The following is a 19970-nucleotide window of genomic DNA, read 5'->3' on the forward strand; positions in this document are numbered from 1 at the left end:
TTGAGAGACATCTCAAATCGCGAGGTCTGTGGCCGTCAGTGTTGGGGGTAACTCATTAGGCCTACAAAAGTAACATATCGTCGCCTTGCTAAACTAATGGCCTAAGTCATATTTTCAAGTTTTTCAGGAGACACAAAAAACTGAACCAAATAGAGAGTATATGATATTCCTTAATCATTTCACACAAAAAGGTTATGAAAATATATGACTATTAACATACAAATAACGCTGTATGTTAAATCATGTTGCATAAGTGGATTAAATGACTTAGGCCAATTTATGAACATGCCGTTGCATCTTAGGCAATTTTAAACCTGACTTAGGCAAAACAATGCACATCTTTTATTCCCATTTCTGTGACCACAAACAGTTTAAAACGCTAGTGGAGCACATAGATAGAGACTCAGGAGACAGAGGGCAGTTTGACTTTCATTTAATAAAGCAAACTCATCTTTACTGGGTCACTCTTAACAAATTGTAATTTAAACTTAAACCTAAATCCTTCTTAAATCAAACAATGTCAGTTAAATCAAACACTGAGGAGGCATGTGCCTCACTTGTTCCTCCAGCTCTTCTTTGCTGGGTCACTCTTAACAAATTGTAATTTAAACTTAAATCCTTCTTAAATCAAACAAATGTCAATTAAATCAAACACTGAGGAGGCATGTGCCTCTCCTCACTTCTTCCTCCAGCTCTTTGCTGGGTTTTAACTAACCCTTTAACATTTCAAACAATTTCACTGCTCACAAGTATCACAATTTTTTGCAAGTCCAAGTCAAGTCTCAAGTCTTTGAGGGGCAAGTCCAAGTCAAGTCTTTGAGGGGAAAGTCCAAGTCAAGTCTTTGAGGGGCAAGTCCAAGTCAAGTCTCAAGTCCCTATGGATGAGCGTTCTATCCAGCTGCATGTACATGGTCCTTCGAGCCCGGATGGGCCTCAGCAAGTGGGAATGGACCAGAGGAACCAGCAGCCAGTAGGGGGAAGAAGGGCACCTCCATACCTTCAGTTGTGGGGATATCATCCACCATCGCACCCCCCTCCCCCACAACGATACCATCCCCATGTAGTTGGGCCTACACCTGAGCGGCAGCATGGTCAACCTGCACGAGACACCATGGACTATTTGAGACACCTCTTGAGGAGGCTTGATGCGGTAGAGGGATGCTTGTACTCAAGGAAAGCGCTCCCTGTGCCTCACCCAGCCCAGGCGCTCCCTGTGCCTCACCCAGTCCAGGCGCTCCCTGTGCCTCACCCAGCCCAGGCGCTCCCTGTGCCTCACCCAGTCCAGGCGCTCCCTGTGCCTCACCCAGTCCAGGCGCTCCCTGTGCCTCACCCAGCCCAGGCGCTCCCTGTGCCTCACCCAGCCCCCGCACTGCCAGTCCTGGTGCCCTCCGCACCGCCAGTCCCGGTGCTCCCCGCATCGCCAGTCCCGGTGCCCCCCGCACCGCCAACCCTGGTGGGCCCCCTGGCGCCAGTCCTGGTGCCCCCCACACTGCCAGTCCTGGTGCCCTCCGCATCGCCAGTCCCGGTGCTCCCCGCATCACCAGTCCAGGTGCCTCCCGCACCGCCAGTCCCAGTGCCCCCCGCACTGCCAGTTCCAGTGCCCCCCGCACTGCCAGTCCCGGTGGTCCCCCTGGCTCCAGTCCCAGTGCCCCACGCACCACCAGTCCCAGTGCCCCCCGCACTGCCAGTCCCGGTGCCTCCTGCACCACCAGTCCCAGTGCCCCCCGCACTGCCAGTTCCGGTGCCCCCTGCACCGCCAGTCCCGGTGGCCCCCCTGGCTCCAGTCCTAGTGCCCCCCGCACTGCCAGTCCCAGTGCCCCTCGCACTGCCAGTCCCGGTGCCCCCCGCACCGTCAGTCCTGGTGGCCCCCCCAGCTACAGTCCCGGTGCCCCCTGCACCCCCTGCTCTGGTGGCCCCCGCACCTCCATCTGCTCCCTTGGCGCCCATCCCTCGGCACCAATCTTCAGTGGCTCCCATCCCTCGGCGCCACCCTCCAGAACAGTCCAGTCGGAGTCGACAATATCTGGGCCGGCCCCCTGAGTATACCTGCCGGCGTCACCAGCATCCAGGTCGGCCTCCGGAAAGGTCCTGTCTGTGGTGTCAGTGTCTGGGACATCATCCGGGGTTGCTCAACCTTTCTGCTCTGCCTCCTGGATGCCCTCCGGACCAGATGGCCCCTTCAGCCCTGCCTCCGGCCGTCTTGGCTCTTTTTCCACCGGCCATGCAGCTTGCCCCATTTCACCCTGCTATGGGGCGGCCATGACAGCCGAACGGTTTGCCTCATTTACTCTCCTTACCTTCAATTCCTCTGCCTCTAGTCACTTTTCTTAGTATACATATTCACTAGTGAATATGGGGGCGGCTGTACAAAAGTGACTCTCGGACTCCAATTCCCATAACCCATCACTCCCTCACCTCCAGCCATTTACCCTCCCCTAAGCACACCTGCACCTAATTCTGGACTGATCACCACACACCTGCACTTAAGAGGCTCTAAGAGCCTTCACACTCAGTGTGTGCTCCAGACAGCAGTGGAGGAGGCTGCTTTCGTTCTTCCCTATTGATTGCCATGTACAGATGCATTATTTGAAGCCTAAATCATCTGCTTGTACATCTGCATCTGCTTGTACATCTGCATCTGCCTGTACATCTGCCTGTACATCAGCATCAAGGGATCTGCTTTAAATAAACACCCTTGGCATATGTTCCTCTGGCCCTCTTCATTCTAATCGGTGTCCCACTTGCTGAGGCTACACCCGTAACCAACCCACTAGCAGTTTGTACATACAAAGAGCTTCCTTTATGTTGAAGTATTTCTTTTTCCTTGATGCAGATGCCATTTTAAAAGCTTGTAAAATGGCCTAAGTCGCATTGTCTTGTGACTTAGTGATAAAATGGCCTAAGTCACAGTTAGATTGATTTAGTCACACAATTGATTTAGGCCATTAGATTATTGAGGTAAAAACAGCATTTTCTTTTCAATTAGGATGTTGGCCGTTTTACCAGAGGTGGGGAGCATCCTGAAGAGCTGACTTAGGCAAAAATATCATTTTCGTAAAAAAGTGACTTAGGCCATTAGTTTAGCAAGGCGACGATATTACATGTAGCCTAATATATTACTTTTGGTTAATTGTTTTTCATCAAAGCACATATTTAAATAAAGATACAATCAAACTGTGTGTTTTTATGCAAATAACCACTATAGATGACAATAACAAAGGAAAAAAATAACATTTTGAATTTTGGATTGTTTACACTGAATTCAAGGCGGTTGAAATTATTTCTCAGGATGGTTCCGGGCGGCGATGTCATTCTGCTACTGCTGTTGTTTTGGTAAAAGTAATGCAATAGTAGTATAATAAGTAACAAGTTACTCTACACACAGACAGTAATATGGTAAAGTAACTTATTACTTTCAAATGAAAGTAACTAGTAATATGTAGTATATTACATTTTGAAAGTAACTTGCCCAACAGTGGTGGCCGTATTGTGTATAGGCTACTTGCAGGCTTTGGAAGTAACTGATTACATATAATCAGGTTACTGTAATCAAGATACAAGAAATGTAGGCTAACTGTAATCCATTACAGTTACAGAAACAAGATGTGATCAAGATTACAGTTAGGCTACATTTAGTTAAAAAAAAAAAAAAAAAAAAAGAAAAAACTCACTTTTAGACCTTTCTTGCACGTTTTTTTCAATGTTGACCCGAAACGTTTTTTAAACGTCTTTTCAACCGAAAAATGCTCACTGGGTATTGTCTATATATTTGATATCATATGGTGCAAAAAAAAAAAGGCGTGGAGAAAAAACACACTTGGCTCTTAAAAAGGACCAGTGCACCCACAAAAGACTAGAAACCATAATCAGTGCACTGTAATCTAAAGATAGAAATAATATTATTGTTATTGTGTTATTATGAATGAGAAACAGGCGAAACAGTAGATTGGCTGAACGCCTGCTGTAACCAACACAAAGTCTGAAATGAGTAGGCTATGAGCTGTTTTGGGAAATATCTATCTCCTCCTGAGGAGCGTGCCACAAAACTCCAATAGTCAAATACAGGACATTTGTTCAAAAGTAACAGAAAGTAATCAGTTACAGTATACTTTTATATTGTGATACTTGGATTACGTTACTGATTAAAAAAAATTAACAGGTAACTAGTAATTGTATCGATTACATTTTTAAAGTAACCTTCCCAGCCCTGGCTAACCCCCAATCTAACCCCACCCCCCCCCCCCCCCCCCTCCCCTCCTGCACGCATCACCTGCTGCATACTGTAACTGTGACTCCATTGATGTTGTTGTGCTGCTCAGCCTCGGTGGAAGGAGACTTGGGCCTCAGAGCAGAGATGTCCTGCGGCCACGCCGTAACCCCACAATCTCTCACTGGATGGTGCCGCAGCCTGCTGGATCAGGTAGCTACTTTCCTTCCACCATCTCACTCATAATTATGCTTCTTGTGTTGATGGCCCAGATTTGTCAGTGGGGCATCAGGTGGTATTTATCAGTTGGGACATGGTCATCGCTTATACAAGATTTATTCCAAAATGCTATATCTCCATTTAAGTATGGGGGAGAAAAAGCCCATCGGCTTGAATAAACAAAATTTAATTTTGTATTATTACATTAAAAAAAAAAATTAAGTATCAGTTGGACATATTATTTGGAACCAAACTATCTAACTAATATCACCTCCATGTTGGCAACCCCAGCCAGCTCCACTGCAGGAACCGTTCTACTGGTAATATATTATTATGCAATATAATTGGTATTTTCTTTAACCCTAGGGCCAGTACATATTTAAGTGCCCTGCCCTAAAGGATGGCACTGGTCAGCTGTGTCATGCAGTGTGGTCGTACCAAGAGGTGCGCAGGGTGGCAGTGCTGACTGATGAAGAGATGCAGGACATTGAAGAAAACATGGCTGTCCTGGCCAGCCAGGAATGGGTCTCGCGCTACTTTGCCATGCTAAAATAAAGCTGTTAATGTACAATTTGATTCAAGGGATGAAAACCCCTTTCAGAGTACAACACAAACTGTCTATTTTGCTGCAACTCAACAGTGCTGCTTAATCCAGGACCTTACTTCCTGGAACTCTTGAGAGTAAAAAACTGGTCCATTGGAGTGAATGGAGATGTCGCGACTCTTCTATTATACGGCTCTGACTGTACCTACTGCCTTTCCATTTTTGATCAGTTTGACTTTGATCTGTATTAATAAAGTTTATCTTACATGAATACAGAATGACTATTTGCTGTTTTACCCAAACGCTCAGCTGCTGCGTGGCCTCGCCTGCTCTATTGGCATGCGCAGTGCACAATTGCTCAACTTCGCATTATGACATCCCTGTCACTGATGATGTCACAATGCCTATGACATTACTGATGATGTCACAATGCCTATGACATCATCAGTGATGTCATGAGATGATTTGGTCAATAATTATGTCACTGATGACATCACTGATGATGTCAGACATTGTGACATCAGTGGGACAAAAATTTAAATAGACAGACAGAACCCACTTACTAAATTTTATATTATAAGAAGATGGGTGTATGTCACTGACTTTCTTAATACTGTACAGGTCGATGTTAAACAAAAAGTGAAAGGATAACTCAAAACATTTAGCAACACCATGCAATATCAGGCAAGACATTCAATTAAAATAGTAATATTTAATCAGAATCATTTAGCACACATGATACATGGCCAATACACAGTGACAAAGGAATGAGGTTTGTATGACTTTTGGTCAAAATATTTAGAACCATATTATGATTGTAGGAATTTGAATGTGAATCCTGTAAAAAACCAAGTGACAAATGGAATTGACTTAGTCCTTTCCTGAACATTTTTAAAATGTTTTCATCCTACACGCCTCATGTTCTCTTTCATCACCTCCAAGGTTTGGAGCGCGACACGCGGCCTGGAGTCAGACCATGTTGCACATTTCCCTTCCTCCCTTCTCTCACTGAGTTCATGGTTTCTATGCCTGAGCTGGATTGACCTGTAGAAGTAGAGGAGTGATTAGAGGAAGTAGGATGTGTTCCTGCTTTTCCCCCCTGTGTAACATCAAATGTTTCTATGCTTGCCTCTGCTACATCGTCCCTTTTCATTTTTACACATTCAGTCCCTGCATGTTTGTCATTATTTCTTGTAAGGCTACTGCCCATCACATTTTTCACTACAAAACACTTTCTATTGTTTCCAACATTGCCATGCTGTGTTCCCATAGCAGCAGAGGAAATCACTTCTGGGTTTAGTCCTTGCTTTTGTGAATATTTGTTTTGCACTGCCTTATTGTTGACTGTATGTCTTTGCACCAGAGGAGCTCCTCTACAGGTAAGATGATTCGTCTCATCCTGGTGTCTCTTTGGCTTGCTGTCTTTTTGATGTTCCTTGTGATTGATTTGTTCTTCATCTTTTGCAACAGGAAGAATCTCTCTTGACATTTTCCCATTAAAGGCCATTTCTTGATTTCCTTCCGCAGTCTGTTCCAGTAGTCTCTGAAAGATTTTCTGGGAATCCTCTGCCATAACCTTGCTTTTTTCTTGTCTATGAGAGTCTGCCTTTACAGTGCATCTGCGATGGAACGGCTCTTTGTATGGTCCAGCATGTGCTGCTACATCACATCCATCCTGGTTTGGCTTTTCTTCCAGCTCTCCATCGATACTCTGCCCCCCGCGCTGTTTCTTCACCACCGTATCATCACCGCTTTCCATGTCACACTTTTGCTTGAGTTCAAGACTATAGTCCTTCAGATGATTCAGAGGGAAAGGAGTCGCTCCTCTCTCTGTCGTGTCGTATCTTCCTACCGCCACAGCTCCTGACTTTGTAAAGTCAGGTTCTACCGCCACAGCTCCTGACTTTGTAAAGTCAGGTTCTACCGCCACAGCTCCTGACTTTGTAAAGTCAGGTTCTACCGCCACAGCTCCTGACTTTGTAAAGTCAGGTTCTACCGCCACAGCTCCTGACTTTGTAAAGTCAGGTTCTACCGCCACAGCTCCTGACTTTGTAAAGTCAGGTTCTTGAATGACTTAATTTATTCTTTTGGGATCAGGTTTGTCCACTTTGAAGAGGGGAAAACAGACACTGTTACTGATAGATAGGCTAGTAGTAGTGTCACATTCAACAAGCAACATTTCAAACAACAACTTTATCAGGCAATCTGTGTTTTCAACTGGCTGATGACGGCCTTGTTGGTTAAAATATTTAAATAAATGGGAGGTTGTATTCCCAATTACTGATACAGTATAAACAAAGAGATTTGGTGATTTAAAGAAAAGACAAATTAAAGCTATCAACATAACTACTGTCTAAAATAAATGAATAAATTAACCAAGAGGTGAATATTGTACATTTGCAAACTTACCTTTCCTGTACATGAGTATTAATTAATACACAGGACAAGATGTTACTATCCCTTGTGCCAAAATCCGAGGAAAAACACATTTAGAAGCCCAATCCAGAATAAAGCTAACAGGCTAACAAACTAATAAACAAGACACAAATCACCAGTTACCTACCCTAGCCAACAGCAGTATGAAGCATGTCATTGGGGTTTTCAAGTGGGCACCTTCCTTCACCGACGTTTCGTTAAGTTAGGCCCACGACACCTCAAGAAGGCTTAACAGTGTAATCCAGCGTCCTGGAAACACCCCCCTCCATGCTACCACCACACAACTGCATATTACCTCACTATCTAAGCCTAGCTATCCAGGTCGATTCAGTATGACATTCCTAACTACACCACCACTGTCAATGATTCAGCCCTGTTGATGCGGACCGTCAATCATGACCAACAACAAACAATCCCTAACTACACCACCACTGTCAATGATTCAGCCCTGTTGATGCGGACCGTTAATCATGACTGTTACGGCCACCAGAAAGACTCGTCATGGAAGCCAATAACATAGAGGAGACAAGGAGTCGTTTGCACAAGAAAAAGTTATTTATTTGAAACTAAAATCTTAAATTCCCCAAAAAACCACAAAACAACAACCAGGTCAGGTGGGACGGCTAAACACAACAAAAGAGTGGGCACGCACCGGCCGACTTGTAGTCGTCGGACCGGGCACCACCCTAAACTACCAAAAACATAACAAAACCTAAACTAAGGAAATAAAGCCGCGAAAACTAGGCTACCGTCCCACCTTCCCCAAAGTAAAGAAATTAAACACAAAGGAATGAAACCATAAACATAACAAACCCAGGGATGGCCATGCTGCTGCCACCAGCATGAACCAGGAGTAGAATGAGCAAGAGAGAGAGAGCACGCCTCGAGCTGCTGCTGTATATCAGTGCTAGAAGCAATCAGCGTAAACTGAAAGCAGCTGACTCCAGGCAGATGATTGGCAGATGACCAGGTAGGCAACTGGTGGCAGAGAAAGAGAGATGTTACACTCAATCCAATACACCTATAAGTGGGAGCGCATAACACCCCCACCCTAAGTCACTGAATCATGGTTTCTGACACGCCATCACAGAAAACATAATTCAGACACAATTATTACTGCGCGACAATGCGTCAGCCAGGACATTATCTTTTCCACGGATATGCCGAATCTCCAAATTATAGGCCTGTAGCTCGAGACTCCAACTCATTAAGCGTCTGTTCTTATTACGCATCCTGTGTAAAAACACCAGAGGATTATGGTCGGTGTACACTATAACAGGAATGTTTGAAGAACCCACATAGACCTCAAAATGGTCTAGAGCCAAAATCAAGGCCAGAGCTTCTTTTTCAATTGTGGAATACCATCTCTGATACGTCTTAAATTTCTTCGAAAAGTAACAAATGGGATGTTCCACGCCATCAGGACCATCCTGAAGAAGGACCCCACCGACACCACTGTCACTGGCATCCACAGCCAATTTAAACGGCGTATCAAAATCCGGCGCCGCAAGCACGGGCGCACTCAAGAGCACGCTTTTAGTCCGGTTGAACGCCTTTTGACAAGTGTCTGTCCATACAAAAGTAACCTTTGGACTCAACATGTTAGTCAAAGGTGCTGCCACTGTGGAGAAGTTATTACAGAATCCTCTGTAATAACCCACCATCGCCAAATAACGACGGAGTTCAGTCCTAGAGGTGGGAGCTGGAAATGCCACAATAGCCTCCACCTTGGACTGAATAGTGCGCACGCAACCACGACCCACCACTTTCCCAAGGTACGTGACGGTGGCTTGACCAAATTCACACTTGCCGAGATTAATTGTCAGGTTTGCTTCAACAAGGCGCTTGAACACCTCTCTTAAATGATCTACATGCTCAGCCCATGACCGAGAGCACACAACCAGATCATCAAGATAGGCTTCACAAAAAGACAAACCAGACAACACGACATTAACCAAACGCTGGAAAGTAGCCGGCGCGTTGCGCATACCAAAGGCCATGACGGTGTACTGCAGGAAATCATCAGGTGTAACAAATGCAGAGATTTCCTTCGCACGCTCAGTTAGAGGAACTTGCCAATAGCCTTTCAAAAGGTCCAATTTGGAAACAAAAGTGGCATTACCGACGTGATCGACACAATCCTCCATCAGTGGGAGAGGATAGCTATCAGCTATGGTTACATCATTAACTTTTCGAAAGTCGGTACAGAAACGGTCCTCACCATTGGCTTTTATAACCAACAGACAAGGAGAACTCCATGGACTACAGCTGGGCTCAGCAATGTCATGCTGCAACATGTAATTCACCTGTTTTTTAAGACGGCACCGCTTGTCCGGATTAACACGATATGGGCGCTGTTTAATAGACCTCGCACCGCCCACATCAATATCGTGCTTCAAAAGGGATGTCTGAGTCGGCACGTCAGAAAACAAGGATTTATTTGACTCAACCAACTGAATCAAATCACCGCGCTGTGACTCAGTCAGGTGAGACAAACACGAGTCAAGGGTCTGCAACGCCTCGGAGTTCGACAATTTACCGTGCGCTACAGCCCCTTTCAACCCGCCTCCATCCATATCAGCACTAGACAGCGCCATCGTGGTCAAGACAGATTTTGGCGGTTCAGCACTGGACAGCGCCATCGTGGTCAAGACAGATTTTGGCGGTTCAGCACTGGACAGCTCCTCAACCTGAGGATTGACAGGCTGTCTGTCACAGTACTGCTTCAGCATGTTTACATGGCACAAACGATTCCTACGCCTGCGGTCAGGAGTGGCAATAAGGTAATCCCTTTCACCCATCTTCCTCTCAACTCGGTAAGGGCCACTATACCGAGCTTGCAGACTAGACCCAGGAATTGGCAATAACACCAAAACTTGATCACCTGGGGAAAACTCTCTGCTTTTAGCGTTCCTATCGAACCACCCTTTCATCTTCGTTTGTGCCGTGTTAAGGTTCTCCATCGCCAACTCACACGCCCGCCGCAACCTGAAACGGAAGCTGCTGACATAATCCAACACATTTTGCTTAGTGTCGTCCTGCAGCCATTTCTCTTTCAGGAGCTTTAAAGGACCGCGGACCGTATGGGCAAAAACCAAGTCAGCAGGACTAAACCCAAGTGACTCCTGCACGACCTCCCGCACTGCAAACATCATCAGATGCACGCCCTCATCCCAGTCCTTTTCAAATTCCAGACAGTAAGCGCGCAGCATAGATTTTAATGTCTGGTGAAAACGCTCAAGTGCGCCTTGACTCTCGGGATGGTAAGCGCTAGAATGACAGTGCTTTATGTCCAGCTGTTTCAAGACTTGAGCAAACACACGGGACATAAAGTTTGAACCCTGATCGCTTTGTATCACTTTTGGGAGTCCAAACAATGAAAAAAACTTTGTCAGAGCCTTCACAATAACAGGAGCTGTAATTTTGCGCAATGGAATCACCTCTGGAAACCGAGTGGACGCACACATGATGGACAGCAAAAATGAATTGCCAGCCTTTGTACGAGGAAGTGGGCCCACGCAGTCAATTATGATACGCTCAAAAGGCTCACCCACTACAGGAATCGGATACAGAGGAGCAGGGGCAATGGTTTGATTCGGTTTGCCCGCTACTTGACATATGTGACATGATTTGCAGTGTTGAACCACATCTTTCTTGAGCCCCGGCCAAAAAAAATGTCGCAATATGCGGTCATATGTTTTATTCACACCAAGATGACCCGCAAGAGGCCTATCATGGGCCAAACTCAGAATTTCGCTCCTGATTTTATGTGGCACAACGATTTGCTTAACGATGGTCCAATCATCTTGAACAGATGCACTCAATGGAGACCATTTACGCATAAGCAAACCGTCCTTAAGAAAAACTCCTCTTTCCACAGACTCAATTTCGCCCTCCGAGACCGCATCATCAAACAGACTTGACAAACAAGCATCATTTTTCTGTTCAGCAATCAGCTGATCGCGAGACAGAGACAGCCGTCCAGCCTCCACGAGGTGCATTTCATTAACCTGCTGGTCATGGGCAGACACAACAGGCACAAAACCACCATCCTGCTCTGCCATAAAACTGTCACTCAAGTCAATCTCATCACTTTTGGCTTGATCTTTAGCCATAGCACGAGTGACAGCGCATGATGCAAAAACTCGGGGATATTTTTGAGCAAGCTCGTCTGGGCACTGCAACATCGGAACCGGCGTCACATCAGGAGTAATCAACACCTTCCCCCCAGCTAGATCGTTACCCAGAATCATGGACACTCCCCTTATGGGAAACTGAGGACGTATGCCCACAGCTACCTGCCCCGAAACAAGTGCAGACTCAAGGTTTACAGTATGCAAGGGAACTCCTAAATTCTCCATACTGAAACTCAGCACCGGAACATCAGAACCTATAGAAGTGTTAGCTGAGAAAGGCAGCACATCCTCCAGAATGAAGGACTGAGAAGCAGCAGTGTCACGTAGGATCTTCACAGGGACTTTTTTATTCATCCCCTCCATGGACACAAAACCCTCCATAACAAAAGGGGCAAAAACATCTAAATCGTCTCCCTCAACAAAAACAGGATTTTCCGGAGCCTGCTGGGTCTTTACCAAAGCCACTGGCTTCGCATTTTTCCTCTTTAGCACGGCACAATGTGCCGCAATGTGTCCTATCTTTTTACAATAAAAACACATAGGACTATCCTTAACCCCCACATCATTATCAGACTTAATTTCGCCCTCTTTCTTAACACTGCCCTCTCTTTGAACACTGCTACCCTCTAGTGGCGCAGAAAAGTGTGGTGTAGGAAATGTTCTGTCCCTGACATAACCACCACGGTCCACTGGTCTGCCACTAAAACCAGAGGAGCGCTCTCCAAAAACAGCCTTATGAGTGAGCACGAACTCGTCCGCCAATACAGCGGCCTTAGACACGTCGGACGCTTTCTGCTCATTAAGGTACGTTGTTATTCTATCCGGAAGACAGTTCTTAAAATCCTCCATCAGCATCAAGGATTTTAACTGGGCAAAATCTTTTGCCCCTTGTGACGCGCACCAACGCTCAAACAGAGCCTCCTTTTCACGAGCGAACTCAACGTACGTTTGGCTTTCATACTTCCTGAAACGTCTGAATTTCTGACGATACGCTTCAGGTACCATCTCATACGCTCGGAGCACGGCAGTTTTAACCATGTCATAGTTGAGACTACTGTCCACAGACAACGACGAATACGCGTCACGTGCCTTGCCGACCAGCACACACTGTAAAAGCAGCGTCCACACTTCTCTAGGCCACTTCAATGACGTAGCCACGCGCTCAAACAATGTGAAATACTTGTCAACGTCCTTCTCACTGAACGGCGGAACCAAACGAATATTTCGGCTCACATCAAAATCAGGCTGCCTAGAAACGTGTTGAGAAGGAGTACCAATTTCCATCTCACGCAGGTGGATCGCTGCTCTCTTGGTGTCCTCCTCAAGACGTTTAAGTTCCACGTCCTTCTCCCTCAAAACTACATCTAACCGCTTAGACTCAATCTCCAGCTGCTTCAATGTAATCATCTCACCCATTTTCTGCTCAGACAACACAGGAGATTGAGGTGTGTCAGGACTATGAGATAAAATCCCCTTCTCCACCAAGCCCGCCCACACCTTAGCCTTAATTCCCTGCTTCTTCCCTTGTCTAGAAACAGGTAATTCATAGTGTTCTGCAATCAAAAGCAAGGTTTCCTTAGTACAGCGATGAAACTTCTCTAGGCTAGGCGCCTCCACAAACTCATCCTTGACCTCCATACTCAAATTCAGAACAAAAAAGTGCAATTAAGCAGGGGACCAAAAATACCCTCTCAGGTTACTGCATACAAAAAAAGGTTTAGCAACTACAAAACAGAACACTGCATACAAAAAGTTGCACACCTATCAAAAGCAGTACAAAAAATGGTTACCCCCACCCAAAAATACTACAAGTAGACTGCCATTAGACACCTACAAAAAAAAACCCATACAGGGCCTGCTGTTAAGCTTTTAACGAGCCCCCAATATGTTACGGCCACCAGAAAGACTCGTCATGGAAGCCAATAACATAGAGGAGACAAGGAGTCGTTTGCACAAGAAAAAGTTATTTATTTGAAACTAAAATCTTAAATTCCCCAAAAAACCACAAAACAACAACCAGGTCAGGTGGGACGGCTAAACACAACAAAAGAGTGGGCACGCACCGGCCGACTTGTAGTCGTCGGACCGGGCACCACCCTAAACTACCAAAAACATAACAAAACCTAAACTAAGGAAATAAAGCCGCGAAAACTAGGCTACCGTCCCACCTTCCCCAAAGTAAAGAAATTAAACACAAAGGAATGAAACCATAAACATAACAAACCCAGGGATGGCCATGCTGCTGCCACCAGCATGAACCAGGAGTAGAATGAGCAAGAGAGAGAGAGCACGCCTCGAGCTGCTGCTGTATATCAGTGCTAGAAGCAATCAGCGTAAACTGAAAGCAGCTGACTCCAGGCAGATGATTGGCAGATGACCAGGTAGGCAACTGGTGGCAGAGAAAGAGAGATGTTACACTCAATCCAATACACCTATAAGTGGGAGCGCATAACAATGACCAACAACAATCAATCTGACGTTAGCGAGCTCCCCAGCTAGCATGTTTCCTCCTTATCCACAGCCATTCACTTGCTCGTTCTGCTGCCTGAGACATGTTGCTAACCGCAAGTTTCAGGCTCCGTCCCCGAATGCCCAACTCAGTTAGTAAGGCAATAACGGACTTTGCCACAAAACCACGGCAGCCCACCTCTACAGGCCGCACTCGAGCCCTCCAACCTCGCTGCTCTGCCTCTGCTGCCATTTCAGCATACCTAGCTTTCTTGCACTCATAAGCCTCCTCAACTCGATCTTCCCACGGGACTGTGAGTTCGATAAAATAAACTCTCTTCTCTACCTCAGACCACAGTAACAAGTCCGGACGTAGCCGGGTGCTAACTATATATGCTGGGATGACTAGCTGTTCATTCAAGTCAACCCTCATTTCCCAGGCTCCACCTACACTTAGCTGCCCTAACTTGTGCCTGACCTTAATTGGTCTAATCTTTTCTCCCTCACGTACAAATTTGATCTGTCTAGTCTCTTTGCTAGCAACTAGAGAATTTACTTCTAGCCGCTTTTCCTCAACTGCAGCTGCCAAACATTTCAACACCTGGTTGTGACGCCAGGTGTATCGCCCCTGCGAGAGACTGACCTTACACCCTGACAGTATATGCCTCAGTGTACATACACTAGAACACAACGGGCAGGCACCATCCTCGCCCAACCACTGATTTAAGTTCTGGGGAGATGGCAGCACATCATAAGTAGCCCCTAGAATAAATCTAATTCTGCTGGCCTCCATGCTCCACAACTCTCTCCACTTCAACTTTCTCTTCTCTACACTCTCCCAGTTCACCCACTGTCCTTGCTTTGCCTGCGACACTGCCTTAGTACATCTTACTGCCTCCTCTTGCCTATGTACTTCCTCAACTACCATCTTCCTCTTTTCTATTACTGATGCCTTGTTCCACACAGGTTTCCCTATGCACAACCCTAAGCCTCCACGCCCATGCTGCACCTGACCTATGATATCCCTGTGTCTAAGAGCTGACTGTGCTTGCTGTACTGTCTCCTTTGGGTTCCACTTCCTCCCTGTTTTAACTGTGGGCGCTACACTCCTAACCACTGGATCCTTTGACTGAGTCAGAGTCATTTCCAGTCTAACCTTAGCACACTTGAACTCCTCTGTCAGGCTAGATAATGGCAATTCCAATATGCCTTTCCCATATAAGGCTACACTGCTTAGGCAGCGTGGGACTCCGAGCCATTTTCTAATGAATGAGTTAATCATCCTTTCTAGCTTTTCTACCTTTGAAAGGGGAACCTCATACACTGTCAGTGGCCACATCAACCGAGGCAACAATCCAAACTGCAAACACCACAACTTTAACTTTCCTGGGAGCCCTGACTTGTCTATACTTGAAATACCTTGAATCATTTCCTGCCTCACCTCCTCAAACTGTCCCTTATCACTGAGACTTGCATCATACCATCTTCCCAAACTCTTGACTGGTTTCTCTAACACTGTAGGCACCACCTCATCATTTATAACAAACTTCTTACCTACTACCCTCCCTTTAATGATTGAAATACTCCTGGACTTACTTGGCTTCACTTTCATTCTAGCCCACTGCAGATTACTATTTAACTTATCCAACAATCTGCTAGTACATGGAGCGGTTGAGGTCATAGTCGTCATGTCATCCATGTATGCCCTAATTGGAGGGAGCCGCAGCCCTCCCTGCAGCCTTTCTCCACCCACTACCCATTTTGAAGCCCTAATAATGATCTCCATTGCCATGGTAAAAACTAATGGGGAAATTGTACACCCTGCCATAATGCCTATCTCCAGCTGCTGCCAAGCTGTAGTGTACTCTGCTGTGGTAAAGCAGAGTTGAATATCTAAGAAGTAGGCTTTAACTAAGCTCTTTATACTACCTGGCACTCTAAAGAAATCAAAGGCCTCCCATAACAGACTATGCGGCACTGACCCGAAAGCATTAGCCAGGTCCAAGAATACTACATGCAGGTCTCTCTTCTCACGCCTAGCTGACTGGATTTGGTGCCAGATCATGCTGGTGTGCTCTAAGCACCCGGAGAAGCCGGGAATTCCAGCCTTTTGCACCGAAGTATCTATTAACCTATTCTTTTCTAGATAACTAGACAGCCTCTGTGCCACAACACTAAAGAAACCCTTCCCTTCAACATTAAGTAGACTGATAGGTCTAAACTGACTTATCTCTAACGAGTCCCTTTCTTTAGGAATGAAGATTCCCCCTGCTCTACGCCACGCCTTAGGAATAACCTGCTTCTTCCAGACTACCTTCATCAGCTTCCATAGAAACTGCAACACATCTGGAGCACTCTTATACAGCCGGTAGGGGACTCCATTAGGACCCGGGGCTGAAGAGGCCCTTGCACGTCTCACTACTTCTTGAACTTCTTTCCACCTTGGTGTGCTATCATCACACTGGCTCTCTATTTCACCAATAGGTGGAATATCAGCTGGGACTGTCATCTCTCTAAACCTTTCCCTATCTTTGTGAACCTCCTCCAAATATTCCTCAAGCTTCTGCTTAGGTACCATAAGGCTACCATTATTTTCCTTACTAAACAATGACTTCACAAATCTAAATGGATCCTTATAGAATGCTATTCTAGCTCTCTCTTTCTTTTTCCTATTTTTCCTAATGCTCTCTGCTCTTCTTAAAACTGCCAACCGCTCCCTCACATCTGACTGCAAGCAATCAATGCCTTCCTTCTCAACCTCTGTAGCTTTCCTCCACTGCCTCTTAAGCTGTCTTCTCTCCTGGATAAGTCTATCTATCTCTTGTTGGCGCCTAGATTTAACTACCTCACCCTCTAGTTTCTTCCTTTTCTCAAAGACGCCAAAACTTTCCTTACCATAATCATAAATACAATCTCCCATTTTCTCCAACTTACTCTCAGCAGTTCCTTTAAGCTTCTCTAACATCCTAACCAAATCACTATTGATATCTTCCCACTTCCTACTTTCCGCTGCACCTGGCCACTTAACTCTAGGCTTCTGACCGCTAATCTTCTCCCTTTTTGGCTGGCTGGCCTCTCTGCTTTCCTCGGTGCTAGGACCTGCCTCAACATCAGGGGTGCTGATGTCCTGCGAGCTGTGGGTTACTTCCTGTCGCTGGACTTCACCCGACTGACTTGATAAACTTCTTAAGAAATAAGTATCAATGCGGGGTCCCTGCAGGGCCGATTTTACCAACGGGGCCCGGGACATCAAGGGGCCCAAAAAAAAAATAAAAAAAAATAAAATTTTTTTTACTGACGCCATTCAATTTTTTTTGCAGAGTAATAACATCCACTGTGAGAGGGCTCCCGAATTTATCGTGCTTAGGGCCCCCAGATGTACAGGGATGCCCCTGTGTGTGTGTGTGTGTGTGTGTTGTGATTGGTAAATTGTGATTGGTAAATCACAAGTTCAGACACGTTGATTGACAGGTCTGACATTTAGGTTACCAATCACACGACGGGAGGCGCCCAGGCTGAAGCCTATTGTCCAATGACTGAGTTCATTAACCTGCTCTCAAACTGCTGCCCGCTTGCTGGAGGTGCCTGGTCCTGGAGTGAGAGAAAAAGAAAGCCTGATACCGGCGCCAGTATGTTTCCAGAAAAGAAAACTGCGACTGCAAGCGGCAGTCAAAAAAGGAAAAAAAGGGCAGAGAAAGCTAAACCTACAGTTTGTGTTTGTAAGTTAGAATGCTGACAGGAGAGCAGGTGGTGACATGAAAGTTAGTGAGAAAAGGAGAAGATACTGAATAATGACATCACAACAGTATAATCTTAATGTTGATTTAAAATGAGATATTCCTTTAAATACGGCTAAAAAAGGTTAAAAAAAAACACTCAAATTTTTTTCGACACTCCCTTCCGCTTGAGGGGGGGGGCCCTGCAGAGATGAATAGCCCCAGGGCCCATGAAGTGTAAAATCGGCCCTGGGTCCCTGTGTTCCCTCTACCAAGCACCTCTTCCTGCCTTGATGGATTCTAAGGCCCCTCAAAGTTGTTACCTTCTGCCAGCCACACAAGCAAACCTGACGCTTCTTTCCATCTACATCTGAACTAGTGGCTTCCACTGACATGTTTTCCCTACTCATAGTCAAGTCCGTTCCAGAGTCAATAATCGTGTCAACCATAGGTGAGTCATCTTCCGCCCCCGCTCTCGCAGACTCTAGGGGTGTTTTTTCATAATTCTGTTTCGTAGCAAGTTTGGGTGTAACCAATGGCCTATTGGCCTTGGCTACTGCCACAATGAGCAGCTAACCCATTGCAGCCCCGATGGGGTCTAATGAGAAGGTAAGCTGTATGGGAGCTGGTTTAAAGGGGGAAATTATTACTACAACAACTACAATCAGTCAAAATGAAGCAGAACATATTATACATACAATAACTTTAATCTAATCTGTGGATAAATAAAGGAAACATATACCTTGTGACATAAATATGACACAATGACAGAAATAGTGGCTGTTCGACCTGTAGAATTGAAAATATCACAATAAGTGATTAATTATTACATAATTATTGTATGAATACTGCATAACGAACATTTGATTGTGTACTCCTGTCGAGTGTGTGAGGATTTTGTAAATTATCCGCAATGATCGGCCAGCAAATGATAGAAAAATAAAAAATGAGCCACCGTACCTTTGTAACACTGGTGTCACTGAAGTCATACCACTCTTCGCTTTCATTAGATTGATTTGGACACTTGATTGTTGCAGTGTAATGACCTCCTTTCAGACTGCCAAAATGATGCACTAAAGCTGATGAGAGAAAAAAAGACAAAATCACAAAATAAGAAGTGCAGAATCGAGATGATTATTTGCTAGAAGTATATTACAAAATGCATAAATACCTCCGTCTGTAATGTCTGTGGCACATCGACGCAGCAGTCAAGTTTGACCCGGTCCTGGTGACCACAGAGCAGGCACAGCTGGAGGAGAGGGCGGAGGCCAAGAGATGTCCTCGCAGCCTGGCCCACGTGTGTCGGACCTGGATCCGCCAAGTGCTGGGCACACATCGCCTGAACCAAGTCCACTCCCTACCACTAACACAAGTGATGAAGGACTTTGTGTTCCATGCACCAAAACTGATTTGAAGGTTGAAGGGAGTCAGTTTATTTATTTTCATTTATAGATTTAGTTATTCAGTGACTGTGTTTCAAACAAATCCAGGAGCAGAGATTATATACCATCAGCATACATCACCTGTAGCCAATCCTACTACTTGAAGAGCGTTAATTGGAGTGTGTCCATATGCATACAGATTTACGTTACTTAGATTAGCATTACTCTGTTTGGTGTTTTGTACTGTAATGTTTGCACTGTCAGCACTTGTGTGCTATGCACTATTTTTGTTTTCTTCTGTATTATGTTACGCTATGTAGCAGCCTGTATGTCCAAGACAAATTTCCCTTCCCATAAAATAATGTTGAATTTTTTTCAGAGATTTCAGAGCCTGTATTTTTGTGGAAAAAAAAATACTTTTACTTGATTAAACCGGTTGAATCAGTACTTCTACTTTTACCAGAGTCTTTCTTTTGTTGGAAAAGCTGAACTTTGGATGAACTATTGCTCCACCACCTGCGAGGGGGCAAAGCCGACTGGAGGAGAGGAGACTCCTATTTAATCAAAATGCTATTCACCAAAGTTTTTCTATATATCCTGTGTGCACTGAAGTCACAATGTTATAACCATATGTCACGTGAAACATGGATTGTATTATATCGTTGAAATGCATTGTGTTGACTGAGGGATGTGAACACGTGTCTATGGACTTCCAAGTGGAAAATGTAATCTCAATATGAATGGATTTTAAATTGTATGCTGAAATAGTCTGTGTTACATGCACAAAGTTTGAAATGACAATTGTATTAATGCATTGTTGTGTGCTGAAGTAAGCCTGTTACATAACATGTTTTCAGATGAGAGTGGGAAGAGAGTGTCATT

The sequence above is a fragment of the Poromitra crassiceps genome, assembly GCF_964638095.1.
Source record: "Poromitra crassiceps genome assembly, chromosome: 7".
Lineage (NCBI taxonomy): Eukaryota > Metazoa > Chordata > Actinopteri > Beryciformes > Melamphaidae > Poromitra > Poromitra crassiceps.